The 24,475-nt window shown below is 49.4% G+C and overlaps 1 pseudogene; it reads left to right on the top strand.

Moving 5' to 3' along the window:
- Positions 1 to 7,949: 7,949 nt before the first annotated feature.
- On the top strand, positions 7,950 to 9,305 carry LOC149334063 (uncharacterized; annotated as a pseudogene).
- Positions 9,306 to 24,475: the final 15,170 nt, after the last annotated feature.

A 24,475-nucleotide genomic window follows, 5' to 3' on the forward strand; every position in this document is an offset into this window, starting at 1 on the left:
CCACAGGCTGCTTTGTTTAGTTTTCCCTAAGAGGTCTTGAAGACTTTCTGCGGGAGTTCACTCCATGGCTGCGGCGTAGTGATGCAAACCTTGCAGGGGACGCCAATGGGAATCTAAGATAAGTAGATACGTTCTGTTCCTGAGGCAGGTAGTTGTCAATCCCTCGTGGCTGTTGGCTAGCGCGAGGTCGCAATGCGTCGTATCGGAAACCTTGAAGGACCATCCGTTGGTATGGGCAGTCACGTAGGATGGGCCCGGGTTCTCCGCAGTGCTAGTAGAGGGGACTGTGCTGGTCAGGTGTTCTCGAAATATCAGCCTTGCATAGCGCGGTCGGCGGAACAATGGCCGGGCGAACACTTGACTGTGGTCATGAAGATGGTTTTTGAGGTGCAGCGCTGGGGCTAACGGGGCTTCTTTTGGTGCGCAGCTCGGCGGCGTGGGTCATAGACTGAGGGTCTTGATTTGCACTAGTCTTTTCAAGAACGGCTAAAGCCTGGTGTATTTTTCAAGAATCACGTTCATAAGCCACGGAACTTGAGGCGGTGAAAAAGATGGCAGAAGCCGGGCAAGCTTCTCCAGAAAGATCTCGCGGAAGATGTACCGTAAACTGTCACTGGTGGTGGCTGAAGTATGTGCTTGACTCGTGGAGAAGGCTGGTAGCGTCCGGTCATATTGCCGAGATAGGCTGTGGAGGGTCTCCCATATTGTAGACGGTTCTGCTGTGAACCCAGCAGTGATCTTAGGTGAGTTTCTGACCAAAAGTTACTCCCTGATGGCTCTCATCAAGCAGCGCATGTTTGCTGATTTTTATTTTACGGTTTGCGTGTTGAAATAGACGGCTGAATGAATGGATCGGTGGATGGATGGATACATGGACGGACGGACGGACGGACGGACGGACGGACGGACGGACGGACGGACGTACAGACGGATGGATGGATGGATGGATGGATGGATGGATGGATGGATGGATGGATGGATGGACGGACGGACGGACGGACGGACGGACGGGAGCGCCCCCTTTGAAACGGGGTGGCGGAAATTGCCACTATGCTCAGCTTTTTTTCAATAGATTTGTTCAACTGTGTTGCAAATTCTCATTAACATTTGCCATCTTCTTTCACTACTGGTTTCTTACACTTCTAACCTTATGTCACCTCTCTGCGTTTCAGCCACCAATCCTGAAACAGCTTTTTGCTAACTTCCAACGCAGATTTATTGACATGTATATTGTTATTTTTAAACCCTTGGGCATCAGGAATAGTAACTTTGCCACATCTCTGATGCAGCGCCACCTACTCCACAAAAAATCAATAAATCGGCGGGGGCGATAACAAGTATATTACTCGACAGCCGTCAACAAAATTCATGACGCTCTCGTTCGCGATCAATTTTAAGCTGACAGGGAACTAGCGAGTTAAGGTTGCAAAGCAACTACAGTAATCTGGAACAACCTGGAAGCAGCTGCGCGTGGCTGCGATTATTCGAGATCAGTCTGGCCACATCTAGCGACACAAAAAGGAAAAAAAAATGATGAAGCCGGGTGCCTGTGGCTCTCTGCGTGTAAAAACGGTTAGTAGAAAGATTCGCGGCAACGTACTCTTCAAAATGTTAGGTACAGGGTCCTTCAAAATATGTGCGAACACGGCGAAGTGTGCCCGCGCTCCGCGGAGCGTCAGCGCATCCGGCGCGGTCGCGCATCGAAACAATGTGGCGCATGCGCACAGCAGACTGGAGGCGGTGCTTCGTGTCGTCTGCTACAGCACGGAAGCGCGCCGTGCTTGCTTTGCTGGGAAGCGCACCTACACTGTGTGCTGACAGCGCCCAGACGCGCCGAGTTGGCAATGTCGCATTTTACTGACTGCATCGCGTTGTTGGTTCCGCATGCGGCCACTCAGCAGCGCGTGTTCCCAGTGCAGCGTACTCGGTTAAATGCAGGTGTTTCAAATTTCTCAGCTCTATTCTGGATTACTTTATGCTCTTAAATGCCCAAAAGACACTCACGCTATGGGAGGCGTCGACGTAGTAGAGGGATCTGAATCATTTCGACCCCGGCGATACTTAGCATGCACGGATATAGCACATTAAATGACCGTCTTTCCTTTCTACAACCCCACTACAACAACTACAACCCCACACATCAGGTATCCTTTAATGGACAAAAAAAGTTTGACATCAAGGTAACGCATCTAATTGAGAACGCAAAACTGATTGTAGGAAATAAAATTCATGATCCACCGAGTCTGTTCAGGGTTTGCTCTTGCGTGGAGTTTTATTTTCTCCTATGTGCTGCTCTTAAACGAGTTCCATGGCCAAGGTCAGTAGCTGGTCGGTTCGCCACCTGCGTTTATGACGGCTTTCATCCTGTTCTGGAGGGACCTGTATAGGGACGTACAAAGGCTCGCATTGGACCTTAGCCGCTCCCACTCCTCTTGGACAACAATCCATAGTACGTCCGCTGAGAGGCCGTGCAGCTGTCGGCCGGTCATAGCGCTCTTCATTACGCCCCAAACATTATCTATAACATTTAGGTCAGGGGACTGAGCAGGCCATTCCAACACTGCGATGTCGCGGAGCTCAAGAAATCCAGCGACTTTTTTCGATTTGTGTGTTGGGGAGTTATGCTGCAGAATGAAGTCGCTGTCCGGAAATGGTCCTCCTAGAAGGTACGGGAAGAGCACATCGTCCAGGATTGAGCAGTAGGCCTCTCCATTGAATCGGCTCTCGAGACGAACCAGGGGTCCCAGGCCTTCGGCGGTCACAGCGCCCCAAACATTCACAGCGGACCGGCCGCTGGCAGCGACTTGCTGCATGTACTCAGACATATATCTGCAGAATACGAAAAAAACATTTGCTAGCGTTGGTAAAAAAATGCAGGTGCAACCAACAAGCTAGAAGGAACAGAAATATCAATTAATATCTTTTAGGATTGTCTAGCGGTCATTACCGGGCCACCTAACACAATCACAAGAAAAATTGCGAACGAGGCCATTCTTTTATGAATTCACTTGTTTTGAGAGATCATCAAATGTTCCGAGACTCAGGCAAAGCATGATTCCTGCGTATGCCACAGTCTAAATATTGGCTCTCTATCCGCACCTATTTTTTGTTGAATGAATGAATGAATGAATGAATGAATGAATGAATGAATGAATGAATGAATGAATGAATGAATGAATGAATGAACTTGATTTCCGTCATCATGGAGCCTCACGGTCGGGGTGGAGCAATTAGGAGGGGGTGCCTCCCAGCCGGCTCTCAGCACTGGAGACCGCGGAGAGAGTATTGTAGTAAGCTGTCTCCGCCTGACGGCTGATGAGCCTTTGCTGATCCGGGTCGTGGCTCCGGATCAGCTCTTCTCAGGTGGCAAGGTCTGGGATGCTTTGTGATTTAGCCCCAGGTGAGTCCTGACACTCCAAATTATGTGATTTTGCGAACTCATTCTGTGGAAGCTACTGCAGAGCTCAGGCTCCCACTGTCTTCATCGTGTAGTAAGGTGTACGAAAAGAATCTGTTGACCTGAAGCCTCCTCCGGGCCCTGCACTCCTTTGGAGTGAGTGACCTATCCGGAACTGAGAATGTTATCCTATTCAATCTAAGTGTTTCGGTTTTTCTTTATACGTTATGCGAGGGTCTTTATTCCCACTCAGGGGCACTTCCAGAGCAGCTCGGATGTATAATTCTCGAGCGAGTCTGTGAGCAGCCTCATTCCCCGGAATACTCTCATGAGCAGGAACCCACCCATATTAGGGAGTCCTCTCTGCTTCAGGGGTAATTTGGCGGCTTGACTGGAGACCGCCCCCTTACAAAAGTTGTGAACAGCTGCCTTACTGTCAGACAAGATGATCTTGGCTTTGGTACTGACCCACGCTAGGGCAATAGCAGCCTCGTTTGCCACTAACAAATTCCTAATAATAATCGATCCTACAGTCACTTTCTCCCCATTCCCATATTTCGTGATGAACAATGTACGCGCCAACTTATAGTATTCGATGTTTATAGATTTAAGCCATAACTGACAAAAACTGAAACTTCAGTTATTATGGTTGCAACGTTCGTCACTAATCAGAGCTGTACTGTTATTTTAGACAATTGCTTTATTTTTATCGAAGTGTAAAATGAAATGTTGCTTAATGTACGCGCTTTGCAAAACTACAGTTGCTAGGCCACTGCAAAAATTATTATTGATACTTGCTAGAACAAGCATATAAACGTTTAAACCTTAATAACAGTAAATACTAGTGCCTAAAACGATCCTTCATTTTAGGATACACTTGCTTAAATGATTACACTCACCGGCAGTTTTCAGGCCGCCAGACTCGCTGACGCTGGTCCCACCTGGTCGTGAAAGCAGATTCATCAGTAAATACGACCTTTCCCCAGTGCTCCTCTGTCCAGTGCTCATGATCTCGGGCAAATGCCAGGCGCTTGTCCTTGTTCTTCGCGCTCACAAGTGGCTTCTGCACAGCTATTCTTGACTTCAGGCCAGCCGCGCTCAGGCGACGCCTCACTGTTGCGTTCGACACACCCGGAAGCCCGACAGTGTTCTTAATTTCAGTCGAACTGGCAGTGGGCTTGTCCACAGCGGCCGCAACTATGTTCATGTCGTCGTCTTCATTGGTGACTTTGGGACGGCCTGTCCGCGGACGATCCGTGATCCTTCGCTCCTTTCGGTATGCCCGAACGATCCGATTCTCGGTCGAAAGTGGTCGATTTGTTAGCACTGATATCCTCCTCTGGGAGTATGTTTGTTGGCTTAGCGCTACAATTTGCCATCTTTCGCTCTCCGGGACACGAGACATCGCTTGCTCTCCCTAGCTTCGGCGAAAAATGACGCCCCCCCAATACTGTTACACTGCTTTTATTACTGGGGCAGCGTAAGAAATAAGCATGAAAAGAAAAAAGTGACATCATTGCTTTAAAACTGATAGCTTGGTGTTTGTCAGCCGATGAACATAAAGAATGTGCAGTGGATCGTGCTTTCACAAGTCATCCGAGAATCATTCACTAGTACAGAGCAGTCGCTTAGCTTGGCACGAATTTGCAGCAGCTTATCAGCCGCGCCAGCGGATAAGAGATTGCCGTGCCCAAGCTACCTCCCTGTGCCAGTTGATACCCTTCCATAGGACTGAATAACGCGCTGCAATCAGTAAAATGCGACATTGCCAACTCGGCGCGTCTGGGCGCTGTCAGCACACAGTGTAGGTGCGCTTCCCAGCAAAGCAAGCACGGCGCGCTTCCGTGCTGTAGCAGACGACACGAAGCACCGCCTCCAGTCTGCTGTGCGCATGGGCCACATTGTTTCGATGCGCGACCACGCCGGATGCGCTGACGCTCCGCGGAGCGCGGGCACGCTTCGCCGTGTTCGCACATATTTTGAAGGACCCTGTACATAGGCGGTACAGGATCGGGGGACATTCTTCAATTCTGAACTCTTAGCATGAAGGGCGCAAATTTGCAAATTTTTGTAGCGTAAGCTACACTACGCGAGTTGGAAGGACCTTCGCGTCCCCTCTGCGCCGACCATACTGCGCAGGCGCGGCAGCCGCGTCACGTCACGAGAGGCGCAACTGCGTCGCCCTCGCCGCCGCCGGCCCGCGCGCTCCTCTTCGACGCTCCGCCGGTCGACGCATTCCAGAGGCGAGACGTCACAGTCTCGGCAGACGCGCCGGAGCCGCGTGCGCTCACCGCTGTGTTTACGACTGCCGCGCCGCGCGCTACTGCGCATGCGCGAGGAAGGCGCACCATGCGTATATAATGCGCGGGACATGCGGTTGCAGTGCATTCGGCTCGCAGCCTTCGGGCTGCGGCCGTGTATCTTTTTTTCAGCCAGCGTCCGTTCCGGCGGACGCGGTTTTTTGCGACGCGCGTCTTTATTCTCTCTTTCACTCCGTCCTCTTTTCTTTCAACTCTCTTCTATCTGCACGTGGCAGCCGTAGTGGCTCGGCAGGAGCCAGTTGGCAGGCCCGTGCACTTTTCTTTTTCATCCTTCTCTCAGTCGCAACCAACCAACCAACCAACCAACCATGCAGTGCGCTCTTCAAGGAAGTTAAAAAGAGCCGAGGCGCTGCCAGTCGGCGGAGAGATTGGAAAACCTCAATTCCTCAGGCCCCGAGGTTGTCCCTTGGCAGTTAGCCGCATACGCTACGTTCATCCTGGAATGGCAGAGCTAAGCCACTGCCAGTTTTTTTCCCTCCTGTGTGGCTAAATTTCCTGTTGCAGCAATATATGATTTTGTTTCAGGGCAAAATGAAGTGTGGTCTGTAGTCGGGATTCAGACAAGATGGCAGTAATTTTTATATGAACAACAGAAATCATAATTTATTAACATTTTGACTAGGGTTGGCAGAATATGCCTGTTACGATTTAATATGCGTGTTATACGGCTCAACATACGGCTCAACACTGAGCTCTCCACAAACCTTCCAGTATGCCTTTGCTCAAACGTACGGTCTTTCTTTTTTTCACCAGCGCTATGCCGGCTGGAACTACAGGATAAACTTTTATACTGTTGCTTCAAACTGCTCCGAGTATTACATCCCCACTGATTGCGTCATTGCATTTGACAAGGTGAGTGACCCGAAAGCGCATGCACGTTTAGAAGGACACATTTCGGTGAAGTTCTATCTTTTTCGCTCCGCCTTGTTCATTCTTGTCACAAAAAATAAAGGAATGTTTAATAATATAATCTCTTCTACGGTCACTTCATTTCGATTAGAAAAATATTTCCTAAGCAATCATATTTTCAGAAAGTGGCGGCCGTTAACCTCGTTCCCTACTCCCAGCATTGTGGGGAAGGAGATAAGACTTCAGTTAGGCGTGGGAAGTGCTCGGTGTGAATGCTTACACGCGCAAAGGGACCGCTAGTGGCCTATTTCAACCTGATGTCAACGGTGGCATGGACCCCTATTGAAGCACTGTCGTGACCGTACTTCTAGCCACGTGGGCCCGACCAGCAGCAACCGTGAACAATCGACGAGGCCGACAGCCTCGCGACGGCGGTGGTGAAGTGGGGTGTTTGGAATGCCGCCCTCCGAGCCTAAATGGATTAGTGTAGCGGAGTGCAGGTGACCGCGGCAGCAGCGGTGAAGGCAGGAGCAAATGTCAGCAGCAACCCCAGCGGAAGCGTAGTGCAGGTGACTGTGGGAGCAGCGACGAAGCCAGGAGATGCGCAAGGGCTATTGTCAGAGCAACCACAGCGAAGCGGCGGCGACGTGGCGGCGCCAGTCACGCTGGCTGTTAATTGAAGACTGCTGTGTTTCCGCCTCGTGTTCTGGACAACATGCGGGGAGGAAGGTTCATTCACCTGCTGGAAGACTGCGGGAGATTCCTTTCCAGCCGGGCTGGATGAGTCAGCATCTCCCTCTTCCCATCGACCCAGCTGCGAGAGAGTGGAAAAGCCCGCACCTGCCCGGCCGTGGGTGGTAACACCAGCCTATACTTCGGTCCATCTGATTGGACAGTGCTCTTCGAACATTATTCCCCAGCCAGGGTTCTGGGGAATCCGAACCATATTTAACTCAGCCGTTAGTGTGGCCGAGAGAAGCCTGCTAGCTCCAGTCGACTACGGTTGACGAAGACGCTCCCCTTCCACTGAGAGTCTTTCTCAGTCGCTCTATGTAAATAATGTAAATAAGTGTATAAAGTTTTTCGTTACCTTCCTCCGAACCCAGTCTTCCATCCTCCTCGTCCCATCACCGGTCTCCGGCCATGCTACCCGGGTCGCAACAACTGGTTGGCAGCGGTGGAATCGTCTACGTGGTGTCCGTGCTCCGGTTTTGGTGAGTGTACTGCCTTCTCCCCTTGAGTATTGCCAGGCTTAGCATTTGTGCTGCTCTTCCTGGTAGTGTAAGTTGGTTGCAGTAACCTGTTCGGATTTGAACCTTGCGCTGCACCAACATCCTTGAGAGACTTGCGATCACATTGTTACCGAGCACTTAAGGGCAGTCATGGACTGGCGAAAGCTGCGTAAGATCGACCTGATCTCCTTATCTGGGGAATTAGGGATTCATTGTGGGGAAAATGTGAAGAAATTGTAGGTTATCAGTGCGATAGAGGACCTCGGTTTTGAGGATGAGGAGATAGTGGAGCACTGGGAGGAAATCAAAAGAAGAGAGGAATTGGAGGAACGAAAAAGAAAAGACGAATTAGAGGAGCGAAAAAGAGAATTGGGATTAGCGGAACAAAAGAGGAAAGATGAGGTGGAGCTAGAAAAGAAGCCACTAGAGGTGAAGCTAGCTGAAGCTGAATCAAAGGCAGGCACGACCTCTGTGGTGAGCAGTCAGACATCAAAGCCGCCCAAAATTAAAGATCTTATGTCTGCTTTCAAAATGGGCGAGGATATCGGGCTGTTTATTGTGAACTTCGAGCGCACGTGCGAAAGGCATAACTTTCTTCGCACAACTTGGCCTCAGCACCTTTTGACGGTTCTGCCATGTGAGGCTGCCGACGTGCTTGCTCGGCTGACAAAAGCGGAGGCGGATGATTATGATAAAGTGAAGGCCACTTTGCTAAAAAGGTACCGCCTGTCAGCCGACGCCTTCCGTCGACGTTTCAAAACCACTGGGAAGCGGCCCTCTGAGTCATTCTCAGATTTTGTCTACGGTCTTAGGGCAAATCTGATCGAATGGCTCAAGGCCGCGGAGGTTTACGAGGACCGTGACAAAGTTGTGGAAGAAATATGTTTAGAACAGTTTTAAAACTGTTTAAATGAGGAAACACGGCTCTGGGTGCAAGACAGGCCCGAAAAGAAAAGCTTAGAGCGCGCCGCCGAGCTCGCAGAAGAGTTCCAGGTGAGGCGCGAAAAAGGAAAGGAAAGCTTGCGGGCAGCAACCAAGACCTACAGGGAGTTCAGGGCGCGCCCACTGCGGAACGAGAACGGAGCGGCCCCACCGAGGGCAGAGAAAGCGGCAGATGAGGGGGACCGCGAAAAAGATTCCGTCGGTAGAAATGACGCGGACAAAGAGAAAAAAGAGAAGGATCGTGCTAAAGCCTTCGAGGCGAGGAGACCGGCAGTATGTTTCCGCTGTCATGAGCCAGGGCACATCGCGAGCGGCTGTCGAAGGACTAAGCTGGTTTTTTCGCTCACTACTCTTGACGAGGAAAATGTGCGCCTACTAGAGCCGTACATGCGTGAAATGACCGTGAATGGGCGACGGTGTCGCGTCCTGCGCGACTCCGCCGCCACAATGGATGTAATGCACCCTTCGCTCGTTTCACCGAAAGATTTCACTGGGCAAAGCGCGTGGATCCGGCAGGTGGCCCAGGAAGAGAGTCTGCCTGCCGGTCGCGCGCGTCACCATTGAAGGCCCGTTTGGGCTGCTGCATATCGAAGCGGCGGTGTCAGCAGCCTTGCCGGAGCAGTGCCCCTACCTATTTTCAGACCACTCGGAAGACGAGCTAAAGAAGAGGGGCTTGAGCTACAACGAAACCCATAACAAAGGCACTGGCGATGATTTGTTTGAACACGCTGGAAACAAAGAAATGTGCCACAGGGCAATATCGAACCCTCAGAGCCATGCCGATTTGAAAGGGAAGGACGAGGCAAAGGCAGCTCAGGGTCAGATAGTCTGCGAAAAATCTCATCTGAATGCAGCTGGTGAGACACTCGAGAAAGGTCATTTGAAGGTAGATGACAGAGACGCAGCGGCCAGCGACAGAACGCCAGACAGTGAAGCACCGAGCTCAGACAAAATCACTGAGGCGTGCGAACTTTCAGAGAGGTCGTTGCCTAGCACTGACAGTAGGGCTCAGGTAGTTTCCCTACGCGAGGAAAATTCCGCACGCGACGAGCCTCCGGGAATTACTGTGTTGGCTTTTGACGCTGCGGCGAGGGCCTGCACCATAACACGTGACGGCACCGCAATACCAGAAAGCAGTCATGTGGTGAAAGCGACAGCTGAGAGATCGATTGTAAGCGAGGAATGCGCATCAGCGCTGCATCAAAACAAAGGTCATTTCAAGGATGAGGGAACAACGGCCGCTCGCGACCGAACACCGGAAAACGAGTTGTGGTCGAATGGAATCGCAGGAGCGGTGGATTTTTCAGAGAGACCGTCGCCTAGCACTGCGAGGAAAGCGCAATTGGCTTCGCTGAACGGGGAGAAAAATCTTGAACATGACGGGCCTTTGGAAATTGATGCTGCGGCGAGGGCCAGCAGCTTAACACGCGACGGCGCCGCGATAACCGGAAACGCACGATACAGATGCGCTAGGGTAGCCTCGAGAAAGCGTCGGCGCGCAAGGAAAACTAAGGTGAAAGGTTGCGCTGAAATGAAAAAGGTACGGGTCATAAAGCCCGCGAGTTTGAGGACCAGCCAACCTTGTAACTTTGCAAAATTGCAACCGCGGCGCTCAAGAGTTCATAGGCGTCGCATTAAAGCCAAGGTAACTAAGCGTGCGCAGACTGGATGTAAACCACCTGCTCCATTGTGGGACCGCAGCAGGGGTTGTCAGGAGACATGTGAACACTGCTGCTGCCTGAAGAAAGAAGCGCGCGGCTACCGGAAAAAAGGACGCTGTAGAGCGCGCGCGGGTCAGACAGAGACGAGACATGCAGGGAACCGGGAGAGGGGGAAGCGCCTCTCTCGTGTAAAGCTTTTTCAGCGCTGCCCGGGCTATGCATGCCAGTCGGAAAGAGACGGAACTAATCAGCCCCGCAGCTTTTTGGAAACCGTAGCTGGTTGAACGGCAGCCCGACCGCGCCGGTGGCGGCTGAAGTAGGGGTATTCCAGGAATACATGCGTCTTGTATTTGCTGTTTGTTTTTTTATTCATGTACGGCAGAAAAACGGAAACGAAGTGTTGAGCTTTTATGCCTGTGCGGGGTTTTGTATTTCGTGTTTTCTGGCCGTTGTGATGTAGCTTAAGGAAGCTTGTTAATTCTCTGCGTAAACGAGTTTTTTTTTTGTATGACAGCATTGGAGGTTTTGTAATGGAGAGTTGCAGTGTGTAGGTTATGTATGTTGTTTCTTAGGCATAGATTAGCGCTTGAGAATACGTCAATAGTAGTGGAGCTCTATGTCTCCTCGTCTGATCTATCGGGGCCGTTGGTCTGTGAATCGCAACGGCAGCTGTAATTTCTCCAGAACAAAAGCTGTTTCAAAATTGAAAAATGCGGTGCTAGTGAATCGTCCGCATAGGTCCCGTCCGCAGCTCACCCAACCAGACCGCCTGAGGGGGGGAGCCAAAAAGGGGAGTTAATTGAGCAGCACAGCTTGAGGCCTTGTTCTTTGTTTTGCCTGGCACGACTCGGGAGAACGGTGGTGCTCTTGCCTTGCCGGGGTGGGGGCATTGTGCAGATTTGACCACTAATGCTCTACCTGAGACCCTTGGCCTGCAGACACCGACCCTTGGATCACCCAGGAAACAGAGGACCTGCCTGGCTGATGCGGCCTCTTCAGGGGACAGCGAGGAGCTCTAACCCCTTTCGAGGCCTCTACCTGGCGGCGGACGAGCTGTCGTGACCGTACTTCTAGCCACGTGGGCCCGACCAGCAGCAACCGTGAACAATCGACGAGGCCGACAACCTCGCGACGGCGGTGGTGAAGTGGGGTGCTTGTAATGCCGCCCTCCGAGCCTGAATGGATTAGTGTAGCGAAGTGCAGGTGACCGCGGCAGCAGCGGTGAAGGCAGGAGCCAATGTCAGCAGCAACCCCAGCGGAAGCGTAGTGCAGGTGACTGTGGGAGCAGCGACGAAGGCAGGAGATGTGCAGGGGCTATTGTCAGAGCAACCACAGCGAAGCGGAGGCGACGTGGCGGCACCAGTCACGCTGGCTGTTAATTGAAGAATGCTGTGTTCCCGACTCGTGTTCTGGACAACAGGCGGGGAGGCAGGTTCATTCACCTGCTGGAAGACTGCGGGAGATTCCTTTCCAGCCGGGCTGGATGAGTCAGCATCTCCCCCTTCCCATCGACCCAGCTGCGAGAGAGTGGAAAAGCCCGCACCTGCCCGGCCGTGGGTGGTAACACCAGCCTCTACTTCGGTCCATCTGATTGGACAGTGCTCTTCGAACATTATTCCCCAGCCAGGGATCTGGGGAATCCGAACCATATTTAACTCGGCCGTGAGTGTGGCCGAGAGAAGCCTGCTAGCTCCAGTCGACTGCGGTTGACGAAGACGTTCCCCTTCCACTGAGAGTCTTTCTCAGTCGCTCTATGTAAATAATGTAAATAAGTGTATAAAGTTTTTCGTTACCTTCCTCCGAACCCAGTCTCCCATCCTCCTCGTCCCATCACCGGTCTCCGGCCATGCTACCCGGGTCGCAACAGCACCTACATCCCCTGCTATGTTCCCGCCGTCTCTACGTCTATAGTATGACTGGGCTGTAGAAAGGCTAGCATGAGATCGTCCTTTCAAGCCAATAAAGGTAACAAATCAAGCCTTATTGCAGGCCTTAAAGGTGAACTAGAAAGGAATCTGAAATCACGTTTTCACCACGGAAACTCGATCTACACTCTCCGAGCATTCTTAAAAGCTTAGAATTATTATCCTGTGCGGCCGCTTTCTTCGTAAGTCGAATCAACGTCCCGGCTCACTCCTTTTATTTTGTTGAGCTCACCCCCCAAAAGGGGAGAAATCAGCCAAAGCGTGGAGTTCTTTTCATCCAGTTCGTTATCGCTTTTATTTCTTTTTTTATGTTTCGTAAATAAATAGTGCCAGTCTCATTCTACATAGCCGCAAATTAGGCCCAGGGAAATAAAAATAAGCGTGAAATCGCTGATTGCTACGCATCACTCCGCCGATGGCAGAGCAGCAAGCCATCCCGCGGATGTCTAAAGTGCATTTCGCGCAATGGCTGACTCGGGCTCTTTTCGGAGGGGTGTTAAAAAAAAAGCGGGAACCGAGACGTTTCATTTGTTTTAATAGAGAACTCAGCCGCACAGGCTAACAATTCGCAGTTACTAAGAATTCTCGGAACGTGCACGTCGAGTTACCACGGTGAAAATACCACCTCAGAACCCGCTTCAGTGCACCTTGAGAGCAGAATGGACACGTAACTAGACTTCAGTTATTCCAGCTCTTTGTGTCGTTTCCCCAAGGGACACAATTTTATGCGTGCGGCACCCAAGACCGTAGGCTGATAACACTTGAGTGGCAAATGGCCCCGCAGTCTTGGAAGCAGAGACTTCCGAGAGTTCGTATGTCCCATACAGGGAAGTTCCTCGTCTTTTCTATGGTCTTTCTTTCTTTTTTTTTTTGTTGGGGGGGGGGGGGGGGGCTTTCCATCTACCTGCTGACGCACTTCTCATTTCAGTCTAAGGTAGCTGATCGAAAATTCACTCATAAAGTGGCAGTGCTTATTGAGCACAATAAAAAATGGCATGATTTTTACCAGTGGCTAACACGACATTGAGCGACAGCTGTTTAGGTATTTATACTTGAGCATATTTTGCTGTAGAGAACTGAGAGCGACCATGCTCCTGTGTACATCTAGGTACCTCTTTATATAGCAGAGCCACCCGTGACCCTCTCCTCGGGTGGCGCGTTTCGCAGCAGCTGAACAAAGATTGACCGTTCTACATTGCTCCACTCTCCCTGCACCCTCTCTGCTCTTTCCGCCGTTATCACGCTCCGAATGAGTACCGTGGTACGCATTGATACGCTCCTGCCATACCACCATCTTTCTACGGTAACTCTCTTCTTCCTTCTACTGTAACTACCCTCGTGTTAGTTCCCATGGCAACAAAGTACAGGTTTGCCTTTCCACGCTCTCGCCATACTCTTCTTACACGGTAATCATCCTCCAGTTAGGTATTTCCTAGCTTCCACGCCAGCTTCTCCTTCCGCTGCAACCACCCTGCGTCCGGTTTCCCTGGTAACCACCATCGGTTATGCCGTTTTATGCTCCCGCATGAAAGCCTCCAGCCAAGGCAGCTATCCTCGTCCTTCCATGGTGAGTACCTTCCGGGCGGTTTCCGTAGTAAGCATCGAGCGGTTATGCCTTCTTACGCTCTCGCAATACCTTCCTCCTTCTATAGCACGCAGCTTCCGGTTGAGGACTGCTCCACTCTCCCGATACCCTCCTCTTTACACAATAGCCACCCTCCGGATAGTTTAGGTGGGAAGGAACTGTCCGATACGCATTTCACGTCATATTTATTTCGTGCATGGTAAACACGCTCTGAGTGATTCCCCACCGCTTACGCCAACTACTGCGACGTATTAAGGCGACAACCTTTAATGGCTCATTCTTCCGTCCGTCCGTCCGGCGTTACATCCAGCGCCTGGGGTGACTCATCGACGAGCGCAGCTGCCAAAAGGTGACGTCATCTTCGTAGACAGGTGGAGTTGTCGGCGCGGCGGCTTCAAGCGCTGCTCCGTCGTCAGTCGGTGTGCGGCAGGATGGCTCCCAAGCAGTGCAGCCGTAACAAACATAGGCAGTCATTGGCAGTCGAAGTAGCGCGACAATGGCTTTCGCCTAGCGCACTATAGGCTGCCAAAGGGCCCCCATAGTTTTTCCTGCAACTAGTACGACGGCTACACCAAAACCTAGGAACGGGCGCTTAACAGCCATCGCTGGGAAATAAGCGTTTCATGAAAAAAGCTCCACCCGCTACATTGTGCTCTGCAATGAAACGGCTTCCAGCCTCACGTCTTGTTCTAGCCCAGGTTGATGCTACGATTAACCTTTTTCTTCTCATCTTTCTGTGGTTTTTTTTTTCCCATACTGACACCAGTGCCAATGATATGAAACGTTACATAATAAGGGTGTAAGCTTACTAGTTTTCTTCCTCAGTGCCTCCAGCTTCATTATGCTGTCTGTAGCTACAGCATTTCTCGTTAACGCAGGAATGGCGTGCCAATTGTTTTGTTTTTTGGCATGAATATTTTGCGTACTAGTGAATGAAAGTCTTCGTACTTTTCAAAATGACTTTCATCAGGGTCACAGGTGCCATGAGGCACGAGCTCCAGACTAATGCACCAACAGGCGGACCACCCGAAACATTTTAAGAAATATTTACATAAACTAGAACATGCGAGAATTCTGAAGAAGCCTGTCCCTTTAGAAACTATTTTGCTTCATACGTCCTTTTAACTACCTGTCTATAATGAAGCCCACTGTGACGTAAATGTACTGTGAAGTTCGAGTGATGAGAACAAAGCCAGAACTATTACATGTGAACAAATTTGCACTTCGTCTTTTTGTTTTGTTTCAGCCAAAACTGCCGGCGCACGAGTGCACTGCAGAGGTCAACGTTGTAGAGCTCGACCCCGGTACAGGCTCTGCTCATAAGTTTCGGACATTGAACAACATTCACTGTAGAGAGTTATATGCAGGGCGCCCTGAACGTTGACCATTACTCAAATCCGCAAACGTTTACCGTCACGCCGGCAACGTAGATAGTTCTTCATGATGTAACGTTTTCAATAAAAACAGCTTTGCAAAACTCCCTCCCCGAAGGGCTTAACTCCTCTCTGTCTGAAATCTTTAAGGGTGAAAAGTATGCCATTTTTGATCCCATGTCCGTCTCGAAAGGAAACAAAAAAATGTGCCAGTAATTATGATGGAACGAAGATGAACGCAGCTGACAATCTTAGTTATTTTGGCACTGAAGGTACCTAATGGGTAGGACATCACATTTACATTCGTGAAAAATACTTTGGCATAAAACCAATTGGTTTCAGAAATTTCTAATCATGTGCTGTGAATTCTTCCGAGAAACGCACAACCAAATCAACGACGCTAGATGGATTCAGTGTTATGACTCTTGCAAGGACAGGGGCTCTTGCAAAGAGACATGGGAGAGGCGTTAGCCCTACAGTGGGCGTAGTCAGGCTGATGATGACGACGTAGATTTGTTCCAGCTGTAGTTAATAATTTCGGTAGACCAAATCGCTCGCCATATATCCTAGTGGTTTAGTTGTACAGCCGAAAAACAGCAGAAAAAAAACAGAATAAAATATAATCATATTGGACGCAAACGAATTGGACTATCCTTGCTGCTCAGCTACATACCTGCGCCTGTACGGCCAAAAAATATTAGAGTTCAAAGGAGCTTTAACCTGGAATTGCATTCGTAACGCTTTAAAACGAAAAGAATATTTCATACCATCCCTCAAAACGTTCCCGATGTGATATGTGAAGTTATGTTGTGAATTGTTTGCTGCAGATCGAAATGTTTTTTGAGTGTGTTTGTTTTCATTGCTGTATTTTTCCTGAGAGAGTTCTAAAATTCCGATTTTGACTTTACGAATAGAGGTGTTCGTCTGCAAGTACTACAATTAAGTTCTATTTTGTTGTAATGGACCCAAACTAGCCTTTGACTACGGTTTCAATATCGATGTGGAGATTTTCTTCTACGAAATTTCATTTTTGAAAAAATAAATATATAATAGTGAGGATAAGGGCTCGCCTAATCTTACAGAGATTTCGAGCTTAAGCAAAACCATAAGTTCTCCGCCATGCGGCTGACGAAGAAATTCTGTTTCTTGGCAATTCTGGCACGTAAGGTACTATCTAGAGGCTTGGAAGAGACGAACACTTTTTTTATTTTTGTAGTGTGCCTGCTGACATGAAGTACTTTCGCTGGAGAACATAATCATTCGGTGTAGGCTGGAGAATGGAAAGTGACCGTGTCCCATTTTCAATAGACGCTGGAATTGAGGAAAAAAGAGACAAAAATTCACCGTAAGATAAAAATAGTTTAGGCGAAAAGCATGGCACAAAACTAGAAATTTTGGAAATTAGGGTAAAAGAAGCGACACGAGCCAGAATACCGATGTTGAATACACTGTAAAAGCAAACGCTGAAGAACACAAGGGCAAAAAAAGAAAGGAAAAACGCATTAAAAGGTGCAAAACACCTGTACCGAAATAGAGAACCATTAACGAACAGCAGCAGTTGTCACCACTTCGCGCACTTTAGCGTGCGTTCCCACACACCCTTAAGGCGCGTTTATAGTCCGACGTGTTCAGCGCGCGGGCGAGCGTCGCTCGCAGTCTGTCGCGCTACGCCGGTTTCGCTGCGCCGGCCGGAGCGCCACCCCCTCTATACTTCGATGCGTCCAGACGCCGCGCGCCGCTTCGGAGCATGCGCAGAACGACCGCCGACTCGCGCACCGATCGTCGACCGGCGGGTAGTTTGAATTCCGTTCGCGCCTTTTTGTAGAAAGATATTGCTTCGGCAAACTGCCATGACTGCCTCGCAACGTAGGCGCTGCCGCTCCTCGTAGCGAGCTCGATCGCTCTTAGCTCCCGGGTGAAGCTGTCCCGGAGCTTCTTCCATAACTTGTGGCATTCTTCGACTACATTGAAAACGAGGGACAAAAAAAATCGGCCACATATTACGATACATGCGGCGAGTGGAATGCTTCGGCTGAGAAGGGTACAAGTGAAGCTGAGCACAGCAGTCGGGAACAACTCACCCGTGGAGAGACCGGTGCTTCGTCTTATTTGTTCCCAAGCGTTCTCTTTTCGCTGGTTGTCTCTGAAATCGAGTCGTTTTGGGTCGTATACACAAGGGTGTTGTTTTATGGCTTCAATAAAGCGTTCCACAACGATATCCGGCTCGGTTTCGATGTTTGGGCAGCTCGCGCCACTCACGCCGCTCCCGCTGGCATCCGCCATTTTTCTCCGCGCGATGCATTGTGGGTCGACGCGGTCGGCGGCGCCGGCGCGCAATAGACCGATTTCACAAGCAGTTGCGCTACGCCACCGCCGCCGCGATGCACTCTGGGAGTTGTGGTACTCCGGCCGGCGGCCGCGTCAGCGCGGTGCGTGGCGCACGCGCGAGAAGCAGCCCTGTTTGCGTCGCCACACGGTGTTTCTCTGCTTGAATGCTGTATTTGCGGGACAAGTGCGTTCACCTGAGGAGTGTCGTGAGCTCCGACAACTGCGCGAAGCAGAGCGTCCCGGATTTTCCGTTTTCTAGAAGAGAAAAAGTAGCCAAGACATTGCGTAGAAGCTGTTCACGAGAGGCAGCTGAAGAAGTGCTGTTCAGTACATTTAGCCGTACTGTCCCTGTTGATCAGTGGACAATGACAAATGGCAAATTTTTAAGTTCTGAACTGTATTAAATGCCTTTTACGCGGCTCTCAGCTTTGAGGCAGTCCCTTAAATTGTTAAAAAGAAGGCAATCGGATTTGCCTTCGTGCTGTGTCATCAAGACTTCTTTGCAGCGATTTCTGCCCGGTGCAAGGTTGTAAGGGAATAAGTGTGCTAAGATTTATTGTTACATTCAGGAATCCACAATGTTAGCTTGATGCACGTATTCACTCCTGATGTCTCGAGCTCCCATACTAGCGATAATGCTTTCTCTATTTCACGGAATGAGAAAGCGAGGCTATAAAACTGTCGAAATGTGGAATAATTTCCAACGTTTTGTTGCTCACTGGTCGTTGAGTATACATGGTATTCCAGTAACAGCCACATGTCATTTATGCCGGGATATCACCCACATTTTGTCCGTTGTTTTGGATAAAAAAGGCCATCTAGTGTTTACCAATCAGTCAACCTGTTCAGACTCGTACTACGAAAATAGCGAAAGTGAGTCGTACGGGAGACACCCTGGTAGAAGATTATATTAACCGAAATAAAAAAGTAATTAGCGTATCAATAATAAAAATAAAACTATTCGTCACGAAATTAAAATCCCCTAAACCCTAATTAGGCGTACTCAAAAGCTCCCCGATTGGTTTTCTCCATTTCTCATTTTGTACTGAACACAAGCATTTGTCACATCTCCATTTAGAAAAACGGCATAGCTCGCTCGAATGCTCACCTTTCCTGCTGGTGACCCGCCGAGCACGTCGTGATTACATGTATGTGTTTACGTGAATAAGAAAAAAACAATCGCATGGCCGGTTTTGATCAAGGGCTATGATGAAAAAATAAAGGTAACAAACGCTGTGTGAAACGTCTATAGCGAATGCCTAGATGAATACAGCGAATACTGAAACAGCAAAATGAGGTGGCAAGAAATGTAAATACTGTCTGAAGACGTTAATTAAATCGCGTGCATCGCTATGCGTTCAAATGTTCTGCTGACAAAATTAACGAAAGCGGCGGTCAAGCGCGTTTTTATCGCCACCTGCAGCATTTTCCAAAGCAAGGTTCGAGGAAGAAACGCAGCGTCGCCACCGCGGCCACTCCACTTCATGCGGCAACTGACCACCCTCTCTGCGCTGCTCCTAACGCGATTAGCATTGCACCCCTCGAAACTCCGCCGTGGAGCCTGTTTCCTTTATAGAGCTCGACACAATAAACGAAACGGCGGAAAGCTACTGCGGCCGGGTATAATGCCAGTCAAGGCGCAAATTAATGTAGGTTGTCGTGCAGACGACGCCACGAAGGACTACAGCCAAGATGGCGGCTGGCTACTTCCGGTAAACGCGCGCATGCGCAGTAGGCTTTGTGAAATCGGCCTATTGGAGCAGGAGCCAAATCTGCGCCGGGCTCGTCGGGGCACGCTGGCAGCCGCCGGTTGCGTTGCCTGCTGCAGTGAGTCGAACTATAGACGGAGCTGTTTTCACCAACGCAACGCAGCGTGCGCACGCGCGCGCGCTCGCTTGCGTTACGTCGGACTATATTCGCGCCTTTAGAGCGTGTGGGGGTAGCGGTCTCGGACACAGAGGAGATGCTCTCGACTCAGCGTGGCAAGACCAGCTATCATGTGACAAGAGGTGTCGTTTGGTGCCCAGCTTTCGCCGGTCGCAAGCCAGAGGACGGGTCGGAGCGAAAGGTTCACAATAAACAGAAAGTTTACACAGTAAAGAGGGAGTCAAGCGGGTGCGCTTTTCTGAAGCTTGAACGGCTGCTTAGCCTGAACTGACAGCGGTCAACGCCCTTTTTATATAGGCTTGGTCCGCGTCTTTTATGCGAAGCATATTACTAGAGCTACACTACAGCCCGTCGAGCGCGGCGGTGGAGCTACCATTGACCTTTAGCGCGACCACGTGACAACATGACGTCACAGCAGAGGAGAGATGGGCTGCCGGCTCGCACGGTCGGCCGCGGCGGTGGAGGCTCCACATCAGAGGCGCGGCGGCTGACCACGTGACAACATGACGTCACAGCAGAGGAGACATGGGCTGCCGGCTCGCGCGGTCGGCCGCGGCGGTGGAGGCTCCACATCAGAGGCGCTGCAGCTGACCACGTGACGCTACAGCAGCGGTATAAAGCTGAGCTTGCCTCGCTCTCCGGGCACTTACGAGGCGGCCAGGTGTTGGGATGCCGCCTAGAAGCAGGGCAGATTTGAACGAGAAGCGAAAGCTTCAGCGTGCCACAGAGACCGATGAAGAGCGGGATGAACGTCTGGCTAAGCGGCGTGCTCCATATGCGGCTCGGCGACAACGTTCAACAACAAGTGAAGAACAAAGCGAGGAACTTTACCAATCATCATCCAGTCAGCGTTGAAAATACTGTCCGGGAAACGTTTATACACACAAAACACGGCCTTGCTGTCTGGCTACGGCATACGACGTAAACTGGCGGTTTGAAATCTTGCTCACCTGGGACGACTGGACATCTATCAAGAATTGCTGAACTGGCATCGGTGAGGGGACGCAGTAAAACCGTTGATTTTGTGTGCGTCTAGGTGGAACTCTTTGAGAGAGGCTATGCGCGCCATAACATATTTGCCGCGTTTATAACACCCATACCTGTGCTTCAAGAGTTCGCCCAACTTAATACTCTAAGAGAACTCATCGACCAGCGTGTGACAAACAGAGATCGCAAAGAGTCTACAACTTCATCGTTAAAAAAAAAAAACTCCCTCTGGAGTCATACTTTCAGCTCACAGACAATCGCCCCACTGTTATTTTCCCGTCGGTATCAGCCGCATAGCTGCCTGCCTTCCACTCGTTCCCACATTCAATGTTGTTCAACTTTATACCGAGCCCCTCACTGCCCTTAAATTGTTCAGGCTCTTCGACGCACAATCCATATTACACAATCAATTCATCTCCTCTGCGCTAAGTGCTCATGTCCTGTGCCCATGCACTGGATTCGCGGACATGCTCACGATCCACATAACATTCAAGCAGATGCTTTGACACCTTGACACATCAGACGACCCACCACCTTCCCCTCTTCTGACAGATCCGTTCCTGTCCCATGTCTCCGATTCACAAGCTCTGCGCCAGCGAACACGCACTCCAATTCTACCGTGTTCGCACCCTCTCCCCCGTAGTCTTACTCGGCAGAAGGTGGTATCAGTGCACTGGATTCGAGCAGGGGCGGCTGTGACCCCATCTGTCCGTCATTGGTAGCGTGATAATGATCTGCCCACAACTGACAGGTGTCCTCACTGCGGCGCTGCACCGGACATTTTTGATGTGCGGCACTTGTTGTGGACTTGCCCAAGAATAGCCCTTTTAGAAAAGAGCTGCTCAGGGAGGAGGGCCTGCGGCGGAACCGCGAATGCGACTATATTAAGTTGACTATGAACAATCAGTTCACCAGCAGCCTCTGCGACTACCTCGCCAAAACAGGTCTCCACCCTCTCTTTTAACATTCTATCTCCTAAATTGCGCTCCCCCTTTCTCAGCTTATGGCTCATGGCAAACTTCTTGAATAAAACAAACTATTTGAAAGGGCCTAACCCAGGAAGATAGGGTACTGCAAGGCTATTCTAAGCATTAAGCTCTTTAGAGTGAAAATGAGCTCAATGACCCAGATGTTCTCGAAATCAATTATGTATTCAGGTTATGTAGACGAATTTTAGTTAGCATGCACGAGCTCAGTCATCTCAACCTGCGAATGACAAGCACATTTGACAAGACATGCACACACGCACAAAAACATGGGCATAAAGAAATTTATGCATATTTTCCAATTTGAAATTATGTCTGGTTCGTTCTGTCTTAGAGAGGCTTGCAAACATATGTTGGCCTAATCAGCATTAAATTGCTATGGTATCAAAAGAGGAGGAATTTTTATCCCTGCTGTTTATGTAACAAACTCCCTTTCTCCCATCACGTAAAATCATTAACGCTAAAGCTATGCAAACGAGTGCTCAGTATTCTGGAAGTGCTAGAAAAGAACGATGCGTGTTTGATAGGGTATTCCTCTGAAATATTTATCGCACTATGATGCGTTCTTATTTAGAATATTGATGTATAGTTTATGGTTCAGCGATGCCCTCATACCCAAAACATTTTCTGACGATCAAGGTCTGCGCATTTCAAGTGGCGCGTAGACACCTTTCACGAGCCTTTAAGGGGAAGCAAATGAGCCTTCACTAGAAGGTTGAGAAACACGACATGTCCATGCTTTCCTAGAGTAGGATCGCAAGCAATACACATTTGATATGCAAACCCCGCAACTTGTCACTTTGGAAAAATATTCACCAATAAACCCCCATCAACGAGGCCACCGCAGCAGCTGTTGGAAGAGATATCCCGCAACCTTGGAATATACGAAGCATTACCTGACACGGCACGATGCCGCGACAGACTGCGGTCATGGTAAATTCTTCATGATATCCGCAATCACACTCCTACACGATTTAACAGCAGATGAGAGTCAAAGCCCCTCCAAGCATACCATAAAATCATATCTGAATCTCTATCACGCATCGTCTTTCCCAACACTGCTGTTTTAAAATACTTATACATCCTAAACTAGAATACGCAACAATTTGGAGCCCTACACATAAAACCTTTATATCTTTTCTAGAACTTGAGTAAAACTATTATTTTCGCTTCATATTTTAACATTATAACGATACCACAAGCATCTAAACCATCAAAGCTAATCTTGATAATTTTGTTAGTAAATAAATAAATAAATTAACTCACTCTATTCCACCAGGTAGATCACCACATAAAGTTACTAGAATATTTCATTTCAACACAGAAGCCCATTTGCTGACTTATTCATCTTCGGCAGAGGGTCAGCATCGTAAAAGGCCGTACCAAATTTTTTTTTTCATTTTCCACGGGCTTCTGCCGAGTGGAACTGCTTTCCTCCAAGTTACGCATGCATTGAAGAAAACCAACGTTTGCGTGGTGCAGTCTCTCTCCTTGTTCATTTTGAAGCTGGAGTTGCCTTGTAACAAGACAATTTTTGATCGGTTATTTGTTTTTAATCTTTATTACCCATTCCCCCATACAAAGCGGTTGGCATGTGAAGGCGTCATAAATAAACAATAAATAAATAAATAAATAAATAATTAAATAAATAAATAAATAAATAAATAAATAAAACTTTTACAATGCGTGCAGCGTTCGTATTGCATTATATTTATTTCGGTTGAGCTGGAACATTTCCTGGCGAAATTTAACGCCATCAGCTTATCCAGAGGGAAGTCTAGCTATGCTGTCAGAGGCACTAGCGGGTATTAAATTGAGTGTAATAGGGCTTAGTGGTGTATAGCAGATGCGCAGCTGCCATAGTACTCCAAGTAGTCAGCCATAACAATCCATTCAGAAAGGGTATGGTGCCGCCGCGGTGGCTCAGTGGCTATGGTGCTCGGCTGCTGGCCCGAAAGACGCGGATTCGATCCCGGCCGCGGCGGCTGAATTTCTTTGCAGGAGAAATTTGAGGCCCGTGTACTGTGCGATGTCAGTGCACGTTAAAGAACCCCAGGTGGTCGAAATTTCCGGCGCCCTCCACTACGGCGTCTCTCATAGCCTTAGTCGCTTTGGGACGTTAAACCCCATAAACCCAACCAAATCAGAAATGGTGTGGGGCAGGAGACGCGGCCTCGCCAGTGCTCTTCACCGCCAGTTGTCGGGAGATATTCCGAGGCTTGGAATTTAAACAGTTGGGGATAAGAGTTACTCAGCAATACTTAAGTAATATGCGATTCACCGATTAGATTGCCTTGCTAAATCATGAAATGTGCCTCAAATATTATAAGTGAGATACTTGCAGAGCACTACTGTGGGTCTAAAAATCTTTTGTAGTAAAGCAAAGCATCGTTCAAGAGTCTCGGAAGGAAACCGCAGTTAACATTGGTAGCGATGTGCAAGAACTGGTAAGGGAATACGCGTACTTAGGGCGGGCAGTGACCGCAAATCGGGATCATGACAATGAAATAACCAAATTAAAAATAGTGTGAAGCCCTTTCTGCAGTGTCTTTGAGAAAATGAATGGCAGTTTACCAAAATCCCTCCAGAGAAAAGCGTATAACACTTGTGTCTTACAGGTACTCACCTATTGACAGAAACATGGAGGCCAAGGAGAAAAGGCTCATCTTAAGTTAACTACAGAGCCGCAATCTATGGAAACAAAAATAGGAGGGGGCCCTCAAGCCCCTCCCTAAGGGTATGATGCGAAAGCGTGATGGGTTAATTCGAATTATGCAGAAGGTCATCCTCTACATTGCATTCACAGATCTCTGATAGACCTCATACCACTTCTGGCGCAATGGTGCAGCAGTTAAGCGATGCGCCACTGCCCTTCGATGGCAAGGGCTCGTAGTGGTGGGCCTTCTGCGGCCGAAGGAGCTCTTACCGAGCAAATAATCATTACTTGAGCTGGCACCAGCCACGGTGGGCAGTTTGCTCGCTATCCGATGAGCAGGTTGTGA

Source organism: Amblyomma mixtum, chromosome 8, assembly GCF_055824585.1.
Source record: "Amblyomma mixtum isolate Tamu chromosome 8, ASM5582458v1, whole genome shotgun sequence".
NCBI lineage: Eukaryota > Metazoa > Arthropoda > Arachnida > Ixodida > Ixodidae > Amblyomma > Amblyomma mixtum.